This window comes from Dendropsophus ebraccatus, chromosome 11, assembly GCF_027789765.1.
Source record: "Dendropsophus ebraccatus isolate aDenEbr1 chromosome 11, aDenEbr1.pat, whole genome shotgun sequence".
NCBI lineage: Eukaryota > Metazoa > Chordata > Amphibia > Anura > Hylidae > Dendropsophus > Dendropsophus ebraccatus.
The window spans coordinates 18385097-18399412 of NC_091464.1; the positions used below are offsets into that span (position 1 = coordinate 18385097).

Consider the following 14316-nt stretch of genomic DNA (forward strand, 5'->3'; position numbering starts at 1 on the left):
GAAGGCCACTGAACCTTAAATCACTGGACCTGGTTTTGAAGGAAATTGTGGACTCTCTTAACCAAATCATCAGCATGCACAGCTTTTGCAGGGACCTAATATTTTTGCTTAGGACTGTAACTTTTTTAAATAGAGACCCCAGGACCCTTTGGTGGTCCAAAAACATTTGAACTTCAAACTCTAATTAAGTGTATGTTCCCACTACGGAATAGGCGCGGAGACTTCAAGCAGATTCTGCCGCGCGGCCTGAACTTGAAGTTCTGTCCGTCCCATAGACTCAATGATATTTGCCGGCGAATTTTGCTGTCCGATTAAAGAATTCTTTTGGCAGATGGCAGAATTCGCGGCAAAAATCTGTGGGACTGGCCAGACTTCAAACGGAGTCCGCGTGGTGGAATCCACTTGAATTCTCCGCATATATTCCACAATGAGAACATATACCTTCACCTTAAACTGCAGAGGGAAGTCTCTTTGGAGGGAGCCTGGATGGTTAATATTTCTTTAGAAGTGACTTGTGAAAGACTATGTATTATGAAAGATGTATTAGGAAACTGTAAGCAGAAGGAGACAGGGTTGATTATTTTGGTTCTCTTATAGGGACAAATATATGTGGGACCCAATTTACCAGATGGAACCTTCAAATGAAAGTTTTATGCTACTAACAAGTGTTGCGCAAAGTTGTCAAAATCTTCGGGTTCATCGCTTCTCGGCCTTTTGGCTAAGATCAAGTGTAGTATCTGTTCTTATCAGTTTAATATTTGATACGTCCCCTGGGGACCATATATTAAATGGATTTTTAGAACAGGGAGATGGAAAAAGAGCTTCTTGCATTGACCTGGTATTGCCGTGCACCAAGGAAAAAAAAATGTTCGGGTTCAGCAACGTTAGCCAAACCTGAACACTGCGTTTGATTCCCAATGGCTGCTGAAGGTGAATGCCGCAGTAGGGAGTCCGGGAAACCATGCCATAGGCTGTACCCATTTTTTCCTGGCAGCCTTAGGGCGCTATTACACGGGACGATTATCGTGCGAAAAATCTTTATATCGTTCAAATTTAAACTATAATCGTTCTGTGTAATTGCAGGCAACGATCGAAAAATCATTCGTATGCCGTTGATCGTTGATTTAGATCTGAACCTAAAATTATTGGTAATCGTTTGTTAATCGTTCGCTGTAATTCCACATTCGTTCGCTCAAGTTCCACATTTCCGTCACTAATCGTTCAGTGTAATTGCACATTGTTCATTGTTTTGCTGGGATCAGAAGGAGTAACCGATCATAGTAACCGATCGTAACTAACGACCATCGTTTTGTGTAATATGGTGAATGATTTCAGGTTAACAATAAACAATCTCGTTTGCGATCGTTTATCGTTAGTCGTTAATCCTTAATAATCGCTCTGTGTAATAGGACCCTTAGGGCAGCATCCACCTTCTAGAATCAAATGCAGAGTGTTAGGGTTCTCAGGTTCCCACTGCACCTGAACCCAGTTATTAGTTTGACCAAATGAATCCCCAAGCAGAGGAGAAAGACAGACCGCCAACTTGCCAAAAAAACATCTCTAAAACTTTGAGGTGAATGGAATACTTTGGTCAGACATAATATTTCCCAAAATACTGAATGCACAAAATGGTCAATGAACTTTGGATACTATTTTAGAATTCAGATGCTGAGCTTATGGAAGGGAAGAGCACATCTTACTGACACAGTCTACCACAACCAGCTGGCTGTCTTCCCTTCAGATCGAGGCAAATCAGGAACAGCTCTGCTTGACTTAAAATCCTAATGCATTGATTGGCCAACCAACCAGCTATCCCCACAGATAGTCATAGAAACATCAGGAATTAGGTCCCCAGTGCCACTCAAAATGGAGGATAGTGGAGGAGACGCTCACTGTCGGAGTCTGGATGGGTAAGTATATAACAGTGGCACTCCTTCAAGCTATCCACTGCAAAGGGAACTGCAACAAAGCCAAATTAAAAAAAAAAAAAAATTCTTTATTCAGCAGATAAGTAGGTTCCAAAAGGTTAGACCGCAACCATTTAAAATGTTCTGGTATAGGCTAGAAATATCCAATATCCAATCACCATCACTAGTACTACAGGGCCATTAATTTAATTCCAGCACAGCTACATCCATGCGTTTCTTTACTCTAACTGGGTCTTGTGATCACAAGCCTGACCCACAAAAAAATCACAGTGTTTAAAGCGGTTATCCAGCGCTACAAAAACATGGCCACTTCCCCCTACTGTTGTCTCCAGTTTGGGTGGGGTTTTGAAACTCAGTTCCATTGAAGTAAATGGAGCTTAATTGCAAACCACACCTGAACTGGAGACAACAGTAGGGGGAAAGTGGCCATCTTTTTGTAGCGCTGGATAACCGCTTTAATGTGTCAGAGAGAGTGGTCTGTCCTGGGTTAGCTGACTTCTTATAAATTACAGGACAACATCATAACCTATCACAGCTCTTCTGATACTTCTCTCCCTCCCTTCAGATCACTGATGAACAGACTGGGATCGGCTTACAGCAGCGAGCTTGTTTGATATACTGCTCATCTCATGCATTGTTGTCGTGTAAAGCACAAGGGCTTGGAGATGCCCAAAACTCTTCAGATATTGGAAAGAGATAACACAAGAGCTAGAAAAAAATTACAAAGCTTACAATACAGCCTGATCCGTCGGTCTTTATACTGGGTATTTTTGTAGATCTAAAGTGTTCTTCATATATAAAGATAGTGCTTGCTAGAACCCTTTTCGCTGCCAGGAATTGTATCCTGAGGCTATGGATTAAGACATCGCCCCCAGAAAATAATATGTGGAAAAAAGTGGTAAACCATGTAATAGCAATGGATTATATAAAAGAAAAAAAAAACAACAACATGTCAATGTTTAAGAAGATTTGGGGGAAATGGCCAATGGGTCAATGATTGGGGGGGTGGGAGAGGGGGAGTGAGGGGATAGGGGAAAGGGAAGGCAACAATGTACCTATTTTTTCTTTTCCTGTTCTTCTATTCACTTGTAGTTTATATAGGCATCGGGGGCTGGGAGGGATGGGGGTGTGTGGATGGAGTTATTACTTTAGACTATGGACAGTTATGTTGTTTACATTTTTTTTATTTTTTTTTTGACCCGTGATGATGACAGAGTTTGTATTATAGGAATAACACCGTTTGTTGAAAGAGGGTCTATTCGATATATTTGTGACTGGTAGGGTACACGCGGGGCACCTGAGTTTTGTTATATTGCTATGGGTATAGTGTTGGGTTTGCCTCGTGTGGGGGGCGCTGGCGCCCTCTCGGTTGGGGACTGTCGCCCGGTTTGGATAGATAGGACACGTATATGGCTATATGTATGGAGAATGGAGGGGGGTCCTCTCCTATCTGGCGACCGATGCTGGGTCCTGTCTAGTTGCATCCCTTGGTATGATGTGAATGGAATTTGCCCATCTGAGGTGGCAGAGCAGGGCATACCATTAGTCCGGCTGGCTACCGGGAAGATTGATCCGGTATGAGAATTCTCCTGCGAGTCTGGGGAGGTTTCATGCTAGACTATTAATGGACTCGGTATGCAGACCTGTGGTTGACTCCTCATCTGGTAAAGGTGCATGGCCGTCACAGGTTATTACATCACTGTCGAGAATGGTTATATAACTTTGGATGATATTTATTTATTTATATTGGATGGTTGAAGGTCCGGCGGGGCCCGGGATGGGGGGGGGGGGCGGTTTTTAGCGTGGGCAGGCGGGGTGGTCCCCTACGCGGGGCTAGTGACTGTAGCTAGTAGTAGCTAGAGGGAGGTGGTGTGGAGGTAGTGGTAAGTTCTCCCGAGAATGTTATCGGGTGCCCCGCGGAGATGACTCCATAGGAACAATAGGTCTGTTATACTGATCCATGGTCTTAGTGGAAAAGTGGACACTTGGGGAAATGGGATTTTTTTTTTTCTTTCTTCTGTTTGGAAGATTTGATGCTAATGGCATATTGTAATTGTTGGCTGTTTTTATAAAATGTAATAAAGTATGTAAAAAAAAAAGCACAAGGGCTGGGATTAATGATATAAACATGTTGGGCTCTTAGGGCACAGCTAGGCCATGTCGCTATGAAACTTAAAGCATAATTGTCAATTAAAGAGGTTATCCAGCGTTAAAAAACATAAAAACTTCCAGAGACAGCACGACTCTTGTCTCCAGTTCAGGTGCGGTTTGCAATTAAGCTCCATTCACTTTAATGGAACTGAGTTACAAATCCTACACCCAAACTGGAGACAAGAGTGGTGCTGTCTTTGCAAGAAAGTGGCCATGTTTTATAGCACTGGATAACCCCTTTAAATGTCACTTTTCAGGAATCAATAAGTATACATAGTTTTAAGAAAAAGTGTAATAGGTTTTATTAAGCAAAACAGTTTCCTTCTGAACGCAAAACGCTGTTTTCCTAGCTCACTGCAGAAGAAGCAGGATTTCTTTGTCTATAATGCTTTATGGAGAGGGGAGGGGTCGAGGGGGGATGAGTGAGCACAGAGATGAGAAAAGGCAGCTCTGCAAAACACTATATCCTGCAATCTTCTCTAATCAAGCTCCCAGATAAACACTGACCCTTCTGACCTTTGAATCCAGCGTTTTATGTGCCCAGTCTCCAAACTGTACAGCTGCTTCTCTTCTCTCCCTGCTCACTCATCCCCCTCGACCCCTCCCACCTCTTCTGTAATCTAGACGGCTTTGCCTGATAATGAGCAGATAAGAAGTGAGGGGGGTTGCAAAACAGCTTTTTGAGTACAGAAAGAGGCTTTTTTGCCTAATAAAACCTACTATCCTAAAATCACTTGTACTTGTACAGTTACACTTTAAATGCCCCCAGCGTTTTTCTCAGATATAAAGCGACACAGACCACCTTCAATGGTCTATACAGCACCCTTCCCTTACAATGTGCCTCCGGTTTAACAGCCATTTTACAGGTGATAGATTTACTTTAAGCTCACTTTAAAGACTTGTTTATACTAGGCACTCATCATTCCCATAATTAAAAATGACTCACCTACAGTTATGCAGTAAAGTACGGTATTACTGCAAAGTTAAAGGATTTCCGATTCCACGTGTCGCTATAGAACCCTATGCATATTGTTCACATTAAACATTATTATCTGTAAAAGTAAATCCTTCTTATAGTGACATTCACATTACAATCACCTACCCAGTGTGCTGATGTCAGTAGGGGCGCCCCCTGGTGTTCCTTGTTCTGCTGACATCTGCGTCCATCTCCTGGTGGACATACAAGTTCCATTGCTGGCCTCCTCACAGGGCCCCTTGATACCTGGGTAGAAGCTTACACCTTATATATTTCTTTTTATATACTTTTTATTCCTCACAGACTCTTTGGAAAATGAAAGGTGGAATCTGATTGGTTGCTAGGGGCAACTGAGCCAGTTTCACTTTACACCATGTTTGATACATCTCCCCCTAAGATCTTTATTAAATGAAGATAAAAGAGAAGAAAATTCAAGCAAACAAGATCCCATAGGGCTATATAGTAGTGAGATCTCTGCAGCTGTGTGTTTAGGTCCCTATACACTTTTCAGCCATTGGTATACTGTAGGGTGTATGGGGCTCCTTTGATGTCCATTGACAGGTGATATCGGTGGAGATATTGATGGAAAACCACCACCCAACCCCTTTGTCCTGGAAGAGATAAGCTGCAGTCAGAGCTATCTGACTGCGGCTTAACCCTACCCAAAGAAAACACATGAACAATTGGCCATGCTGAACGTTCCTGTGTATGGGAAGGAGGGGGCCGGACAGAGAGGGGAGAGACCAATTGTCCGTCAGTTATTGAAGGTGTATGGCCACTAGAGATGATCCGAACCCGAACGTTCGGTATTTGATTAGCTGGGGCTGCTGAACTTGGATAAAGCTCTAAGGTTTCTGGAAAACATGGATACGGCTAATGACTATATCCATGTTTTCCACATAGCCTTAGGGCTTTATCCAACTTCAGCAGCCACCGCTAATCAAATGCCGAACGTTCGGGTTCGGATCGACTCCAGCATGCTCCAGGTTTGGTCATCTTTAATGGACACATTTAGGCTATGTTCTTACTACGTAAGTTTCCGGCCATAGAGCGTTCCGTGAATAAGCGACCGGAGATTTACTTAGTTTGTGTACAATGGAAAGTATACGATCTATAGCTGCACAGTTCACACTACGTAAGAACTTACACCAGGATCGTACGCGGCGCCGTAAAAAATGAACCAGACCATTGTTTCAGGACGGAAATGCTGTAACTTACGCCCGTAGCGTAACATGCGGTCCCGTACGGAGTGGTGATTTCTTCATTTTTGCACTTTGAATTACCGATCCAAAAGGTTCTGTGGGGTGTCCGGGGCTAGCCGAAGATATCCAAGTAAAAGAGCGCTGTCAGATCGCTACGTACGGCGCTCGGGAAGCGTAAGTAGACTACGGGCGTAAGTTCGCGGATTGTACGTAGCCGGTCGCAACTTACGTAAATCCCCGGCCGGAGTTTCACACGTATATGTCCGGGAGCGTAAAATATGCGGCCGGACATATACGTAGTGTGAACATAGCCCCCGGGACTACTTTTTACATAGATCAGTGGAGGGACACAGTATCGGTAAGCTAGGAATTATTACAAATTCCTGGTCACATGATCACAATTGTCCCATCCACAAAAAGTGCAGAGACCAGAGCTGCAGAGAGGTGACTAAATAGGCTAAAAAGGGTAAAATGACACCAAAAAGTGGATGTTTTCCTTATATAGTGTTAATGGTGGTGGGTATTTTTTTTCTTCCTTATCGTGGGATAAACCCTTTAAGCAGCATAATACGGTTCCTCATCTTGCTTCTAAACTTAGGTTGGGAGGGCACCAGGATCCTGTGGTTTTACCCACATGGTGCTATCAAGACACGAAGAAGATGCTGCTTCCTTCACTGCTGATAAAGCAATGTAATTATCCCCCAACGTTCAGAATACACCACCATCTATCTCCCCAGACGCGGCCCGCATTGTTTTTATTTAGCTGCAGGGTGTTGTCAGGGATAATGCACGTTCTAATGAATGCTTCCTACATCTCAGTCACCATGCTCCGATAAGACCCCGCACAACGCTCAGGAAGGATGCTACATTTAAAACAACAATTTTGACATTAGTAAAAGCTTTTTTTTCCCAACAACAAATGGTAGACATGGAGGATGGTGAGAGCTCAGTGTCAGACTGGGATACCATGGTCCCACCATCTATACAGAACACGTACACACCCAGGGGCGTAGCTAATGTCTCCTGGGCCCTGTTGCAAGAGGTCAATTTGCCCCCCCCCCCTCCTTTCACGACCAAGTGATGCTATTGGTATTATATATATAGATACTCCAAGACAGATATTACCAATAACACCAGCCTATAGGAAGAGAAAATTTTATCACCATACATATTACCGCCATACTGTTATTGACCAAATCCTGTACACTGAGACCAATATTACCAGTATATAGGAAGGAAATATTACCGCTACACCACACCCACTACCATCACCACCATATTGTTACTGACCAAATCCATACTGAGACCAATAAAACACAGTACCAGATAAAAGTTACAAATTTTACCACAACATACTGACTAACACCACTGCTGCTACTGACTAATACCACCACATACTGACTAACACCATCGCTGCTACCGACTAATACCACCACATACTGACTAACACCACCGCTGCTACTGAATAATCCACTGTACACAGATCACTATCACCTCATCCAGTCACATAGAGGCTGACCCAGCTCTACACAGGCTCTGTACACCATATACATTACAGTGCAGTTATATCAGGTGACTCACAGGGGACGTCTTCTCTGATCAGAGTCGTTTTCATTTTCTTCTCCATCTGTCCTGGGCCGTTATGAGAACTTGTCCGAGCCACGAATCCACAGAATCTGCCAGACAGACAAATTAGGCTCCTCACTCCATTAGCCACCATCCTCATCTCTCTACTAACTGCACATCTGTATTGGCCCCTTTATGCCCTTATTTAGGGGGTAGCCCGACACTATGTGATCCCCCTTATAGTATATGCCCCCCTCTATGTAGCCTCCTTATATGCCCTCTCCCCCCTTACTTATAGATGCCCCCCTTACTTATACCCCCTTATAGATGGCCCCCTCTCTCCCCTTATAGATGGCCCCCTCTCCCCCTCCCTTATAGATGCCTGCCCATACTTATACCCCCTTATAGATGGCCCCCTCTCCCTCCCCCTCCCTTATAGATGGCCCACTCTACCACCTCCCATATAGATGGCCCCCTCTCCCCCCTCCCTTATAGATGGCCCCGTCCCCCCCATTTTAATGGTTTCCCTCTCCCCCCTGCTTATAGATGGCCCCCCTCCCTTATAGATGGCCCCCTCTCCCCCTTCCCTTATAGATGGCCCCCTCTCCCCCTTCCCTTATAGATGGCCCCCTCTCCCCCCTCCCTTATAGATGGCTCCACTCCCCCCTCCCTTATAGATGGCTTCCCTCTCCCCCCTCCCTTATAGATGGCTTCCCTCTCCCCCCCCCCCCATTATAGATGGCTCCCCTCTCCCCCTTCTTATAGATTGGTCCCTCTTCCCCCCCTCACCCTTATAGATGGCCCCCTCTCCCCCCTCCCTTATAGATGGCCCCACTCCCCCCTCCCTTATAGATGGCCCCCTCTCCCCCCTCCCTTATAGATGGCCCCCACTCCCCCCTCCCTTATAGATGGCTTCCCTCTCCCTCCTCCCTTATAGATGGCTTCCCTCTCCCCCCCCCCCCATTATAGATGGCTCCCCTCTCCCCCTTCTTATAGATTGGTCCCTCTTCCCCCCCTCACCCTTATAGATGGCCCCCTCTCCCCCCTCCCTTATAGATGGCCCCACTCCCCCCTCCCTTATAGATGGCTTCCCTCTCCCCCCTCCCTTATAGATGGCTTCCCTCTCCCCCCCCCCCATTATAGATGGCTCCCCTCTCCCCCTTCTTATAGATTGGTCCCTCTTCCCCCTCCCTCACCCTTATAGATGGCTCCCCTCTCCCCCCTCCCTCCCCCCCATTATAGATGGCTTCCCTCTCTCCCCTTCTTATAGATTGGCCGCTCTTCCCCCCCACCCTTATAGATGGCTCCTCACTCCCCCAATTATAGGTTGGTACTTGTCGGGATGATCTTTTCAGAGACCGGCCATTCCATGACCCGTCCGGGTCACGGAACGGCCAGTCTCTTACGACGTGGGAACATAGACTAAGAGTTTGTTCAGCACTGCATTGTGTGTGGAAGTGCTGCTTTCAAGAAAAGCGTGCTAAGGTGTCTCATGTGCATCCGTTCACTACAGAGACCAGAGTATGGGTGCCTTCACACGTACCGGCTCCGCAGTGGATTTCACGGATTTCTGCGGATCGATGTATTGTGACGTTCTATGGGTTACATATCCGCAGCGGAATTTTCATTCCACTGCAGATATGTAAGCTGACCCTTTTAAACCCCCGCAGCCCCGGCCCAGAGCATACATTACCTGCTCGGTGCCGTGGCTGCACTAAAGCTCCCAGCTCCCCTAGCTCCTCATCAGCCAATCAGTGCACGGCAGCACTGATTGGCTGATGGAGAGCAAGGGGAGCCAGGAGCCTCACACAGCCGCGGCACCGAGCAGGTAATGTATGCTCCTGGACGGGGATGCGGGCGGTGGGGGGTTAAAGGGGCCGGGTCACATATCTGCAGTGGAATGAAAATTCCGCTGCGGATATGTAACCCATAGAACTTTACTATACCTGTCAGGTCAGGGGAGGCAGGGACAAGACACAACAGTGAGCCCTGATGCTGAACCCACCAACTGTCCCTACCTACTTGCCTCAATTGGCCCTAGGCAGCCGTGGACAACCACAAAGCTGTTCCCTATACTGAGTACGTGAAACACAGAACAAGACAGATGTACAAACACAATATAGAATAGTCGAACAGGCAAAGTCAAAAACCAAGCAGTCAGCGCAGTTCAAAACAAGTTGCAGTCGGATAGTCAAAAGTCAAAGTCAGAGGTCAGGTAAGACAGACGAGCAAGCAGAGGGAGTTAGGAAGGGGAGCGCAGGAGTGCTGGGACTCTGCCTCAGCTCTGTTTTATGCTGACCAAGAGCCCGGTCCGGATCCCCATTGGACCAGCGCTCTGATCTACAGGTTACAAACAGGCAGAGAGACCCATCAATCACAGAGACCAGACAAGTGCAAAATCAAGTCCAGAAGCTTCTCAGCTTAACTCCTGCATTGCCGGCAGCTGAAAAGCAATTGGGTGTGGCACACAAAAGCAAAACACCAGGCCCAGTTGAGACCAGGCTACTGCAGATTCCTGACAATACCAGGATCGACAGCGGATTTCGCTGCAAACTCCCAGTATGAAATCCGCTGCGGATCCGGTATGTGTGAAGGCACCCTTAGGGTAACTTCACACGTACCGTATCGCTGCGTATTTAACGCTGCGTATTTATCGCTGCGTTTTTATTGCTGTGTGTTTGGTGCGATTTTTACATCCGAGTTTTGATTTTCACATGATTTTCATGTGAAAATCAAAACTCACATGTAAAAATCACACCAAACATGCAGCGATAAAAACACAGTGATAAATACGCAGCGTTAAATACGCAGCGATATGGTACGTGTGAAGCTACCATAAGACTGTCCACAGGTGACCTGGCAGGAGCCAGGGCTCTTCTCGGCTACTACAGGGACCGATTTGGCTTATGTCCTTGCTCTACAAAAGGCTGAGTAGAACTCCCTAAGGTGTGGCTACACTTTCTCTCCCCATGTGACTTCCTTTTACAGCAGTTATAAGGTGTGCTGTGAGTGGGTGAGAACAGAGTGCAACAGAAAGATAAGGATAGGGATAGGAGAAAAAGATAAATAACTCCTATTGGTGCACAGATCCTAAAAAAAAAAACACTTTAGTTACATCCAGTCGTACAATACCTAGGTAGCTAATACACATAACAGCGACATCTAGTGGCAAAACTTGGGTACTACTTCATTACCACTTCTACTTTAGAGTACAGACTTTTGCGAAGGGTGTAAAGACTAGAAACACCGGTGGTGGGACACCACGCTACTCCGAATGGTCCCCGGTAATAAGTGGTGTACCCCAAGGGACAGTACTGGCCCCCCCCCCCTCTGTTTACCTTGTTCATTATTGATATTGAGGATTAAATTTAAGTGTAACTACCATTTTTAAAAATTTCTAACATGACATAGCGACATGTCAGAGACTGCGTATCGGCTGGGGTCCAGCTGCTGCACCAGAGTGCACGCGCTGCCCCTTCATCTCAGCTACAGAGAGGTGAATTCTGTAGACTGCTAATACGCGCAGTCTACGGAACACATCTCCCTGTTGCCGACATGAAGGGGCAGAGCATGCGCTTTAATCACAGCAAAAACAGGGCAAGCTTCACTGCAGGCTTAAACAACATTTAAACTTCACTGCAGGCTTAAACATTTATTCATAAGTATAGAACCTATCCGTCATCCATCCCCCTTTCCTTCATCCATCCCCTCCTTGGTTGAACTCAATGGACATGTGTCTTTTTTCAGCTATACCAACTCTGTAACTATGTAACAATATAAACGCCAGCTCAAGCTACAATAGACCATCGCAAGCAATGTCCCAGAGCACAAGTAAACTTCTTCAGGATCCCGGTCCAGAGAGTGATTGGACCAGTCCTCTGACATCCAGATGACACAGAACAAAGACTCACAGGGAGAGGAGTGGTGTAGGCAACCGTCCATCACTACTCAGTCTAAACTATCTGTAGCCTAGCACTTGGCTAGCGGAAAGAAAACAGACGGGTGTGGTGGAAGCTGTCAATAACCACACAGCAAGTGCCGGAATAAGACAGAGTTCAGACTGATGCAAAGGGAACATACTCTAAAGGCACTAAATCATGGCTAAAAGAGCACTCTGAGCTTTATTTTAGGGTCAGAGAACACATATACTGACCAGAAGTCTACATGTTAACCCATCCTAAAAGAGACATACAAAGAAACCCATCTACCTGCTCTACATGCTGTATATAGAATAAGAGTTGAATCATTGTTCACTTCCTCATTTATGACTTAGAATTCTACTCCATTATTTCAGGCTCTCCACCGTCTAATGCCTCCTGAAGCGTGGACAATTATATAATGGTTGTCATAGGGATCAATGATCTTTCAGACAATTGCTTTTTATGAGTGATGTTAAGATCTTGTGGCCCCAGTTAATGGTTCAGTGACAGCTGAGGTAAACAGACCCCGGGCATGAACGTCAGAGCGCGCCGCGCTGTGTAGGAAACAGCAGATTTATACCAATCATACAGGAAGCAAGGTTTGTATAAAAGTTCTATTATAGTATCCTTCCTGATGTTGAGATTCACCTAGTTTTCATGGTATGAGCATCAGTCTGGCCTACTTTATAGTTCTGCAATTGTTAAACAGGAGGTGGGTGGATAAAATGGATGTCTTGTCAGCTACCCATGTGCAAAATCATAGTTAAAGGGGTTGGCCACTAAAATTGCTCAGCGTACAGTATTAGGCTGGGTTCACACTATGTATATTTCAGTCAGTATTGTGGTCCTCATATAGCAACCAAAACCAGAAGTGGATTGAAACACAGAAAGTAGGGATGGGCCGAACCGAGTTCGGTTCGGGTTTGTACGAACCCGAACCCTTGGTAATGATTCCCGCTGTTTGCCCGCTCCGTGGAGTGGGCGGATCCAGCGGGAGGACCGCCTGGAAAACTGGGATACAGCCATAGCCATAGGCTGTATCCCAGTTTTCAGGGCGTTACTCCCGCTGGATCCGCCCACTCCACGGAGCGGGCAGACAGCGGGAATCTGCTGCCGAGCGTTCGGGTTCATACTGGCAGGTTCGGACCATCCCTAACAGAAAGGATCTGTCCACACAATGTTGAAATTGAGTGGATGGCCGCCATATAACAGTAAGTAACGGCCATTATTTCAATATAACAGCCGTTGTTTTAAAATAACAGCAATAATTTGCCATTAAATGACGGCCATCCACTCAATTTCAACATTGTGTGAACAGAGCCTTTCTGTGTTTCAATCCACTCCTGGTTTTGGTTGCAATATGAGGACCACATACTGACAGAAATATATGTAGTGTGAACCCAGCCTTAGTAAGTATACACACTGCACTTATTGACAGTAGCTCCCTGTGTACCCTGCAGTGTCCCAGAACCCTGCTAATGTTTCTGCAGCTGAATGTATATACTAATATATATATATATATATATATATATATATATATATATATGTGTGTGTGTGTGTGCGTGCAGTGCAGTGCAGCACAGTGATTGTACTTATTTCAATAATACATAGGAGACAGCACTTGAGAATTGAAACATCTGTGGCTTTATTCACACCCTTGTGAAGTTTCGGCTATACACACTAGCTTTTCTCAAGCAGGATGTTAGAAAAAAAGCTAATGCAAAATGTTGCAAGGGTGTGAATAAAGCCACAGATTTTTCACTTTTTTAAAGTGTCACGGTCACTATTATGACTTTCAAAATGTCATATAAAACATGTTTGCAATTTATATTATTATTTTTTTTTTAGTAATCGTGGTTCATAACAAAACTATACTTACTTGTATCCAGGTCCAGTCTCCCGAAGGCTGCTATATAACAGCTATACTTACTGTATCCAGGTCCAGGCTCCTGAAGGAAGCTATATAACAGCTATACTTACTTGTATCCAGGTCCAATCTCCTGAAGGCTACTATATAACAGCTATACTTACTTGTATCTAGGTCCAGTCTCCTAAAGGCTGCTATATAACAACTATACTTACTGTATCCAGGTCCAGTGTTCAGAAGGTGGCTATGTAACAGCTATACTTACTTCTATCCAGGTCCATTCTCCTAAAGGCCGCTTTTTAGTCTTGTGCTGGTTGAAAAAAAGAGACTAAACACATAGGGGGAGATTTATCAAAGTCACAGCCGGGGCGTACGCCAGGGAGAAGGTGCAGATTTTCCCCTTCTCTCTGGTGTATTGCTGCCGTATCCCCCGCTTGGATGATGGGCAGGGAGAGGGGCGTGGAAAGGCGGGGAGGAGGCTTCCTCCCATGCCCGATTTATCCTGATTAACACCTGCTCGCAGGGCAATCAGGGGCAAGAAATCACAGCTGCATTACACAATGTATTGCGCAGATAATACAGGTCAATCAGGGGCAAGGCCTAATTTAAGTTTTGATAAATCCCCCCCATGAAGTCCCATCCATACAGAGAGTCACATCTGATGTGTCCATCAATCACATGACTGCCTTCTCTGTGAGCGCAGATG

At 45.5% G+C, this 14316-nt stretch overlaps 1 pseudogene; it reads left to right on the forward strand.

The window, feature by feature from the left end:
* The first annotated feature begins 698 nt into the window (after window positions 1-698).
* Window positions 699-871, forward strand: LOC138768235 (U2 spliceosomal RNA; annotated as a pseudogene).
* The last annotated feature ends 13445 nt before the right edge of the window (window positions 872-14316 follow it).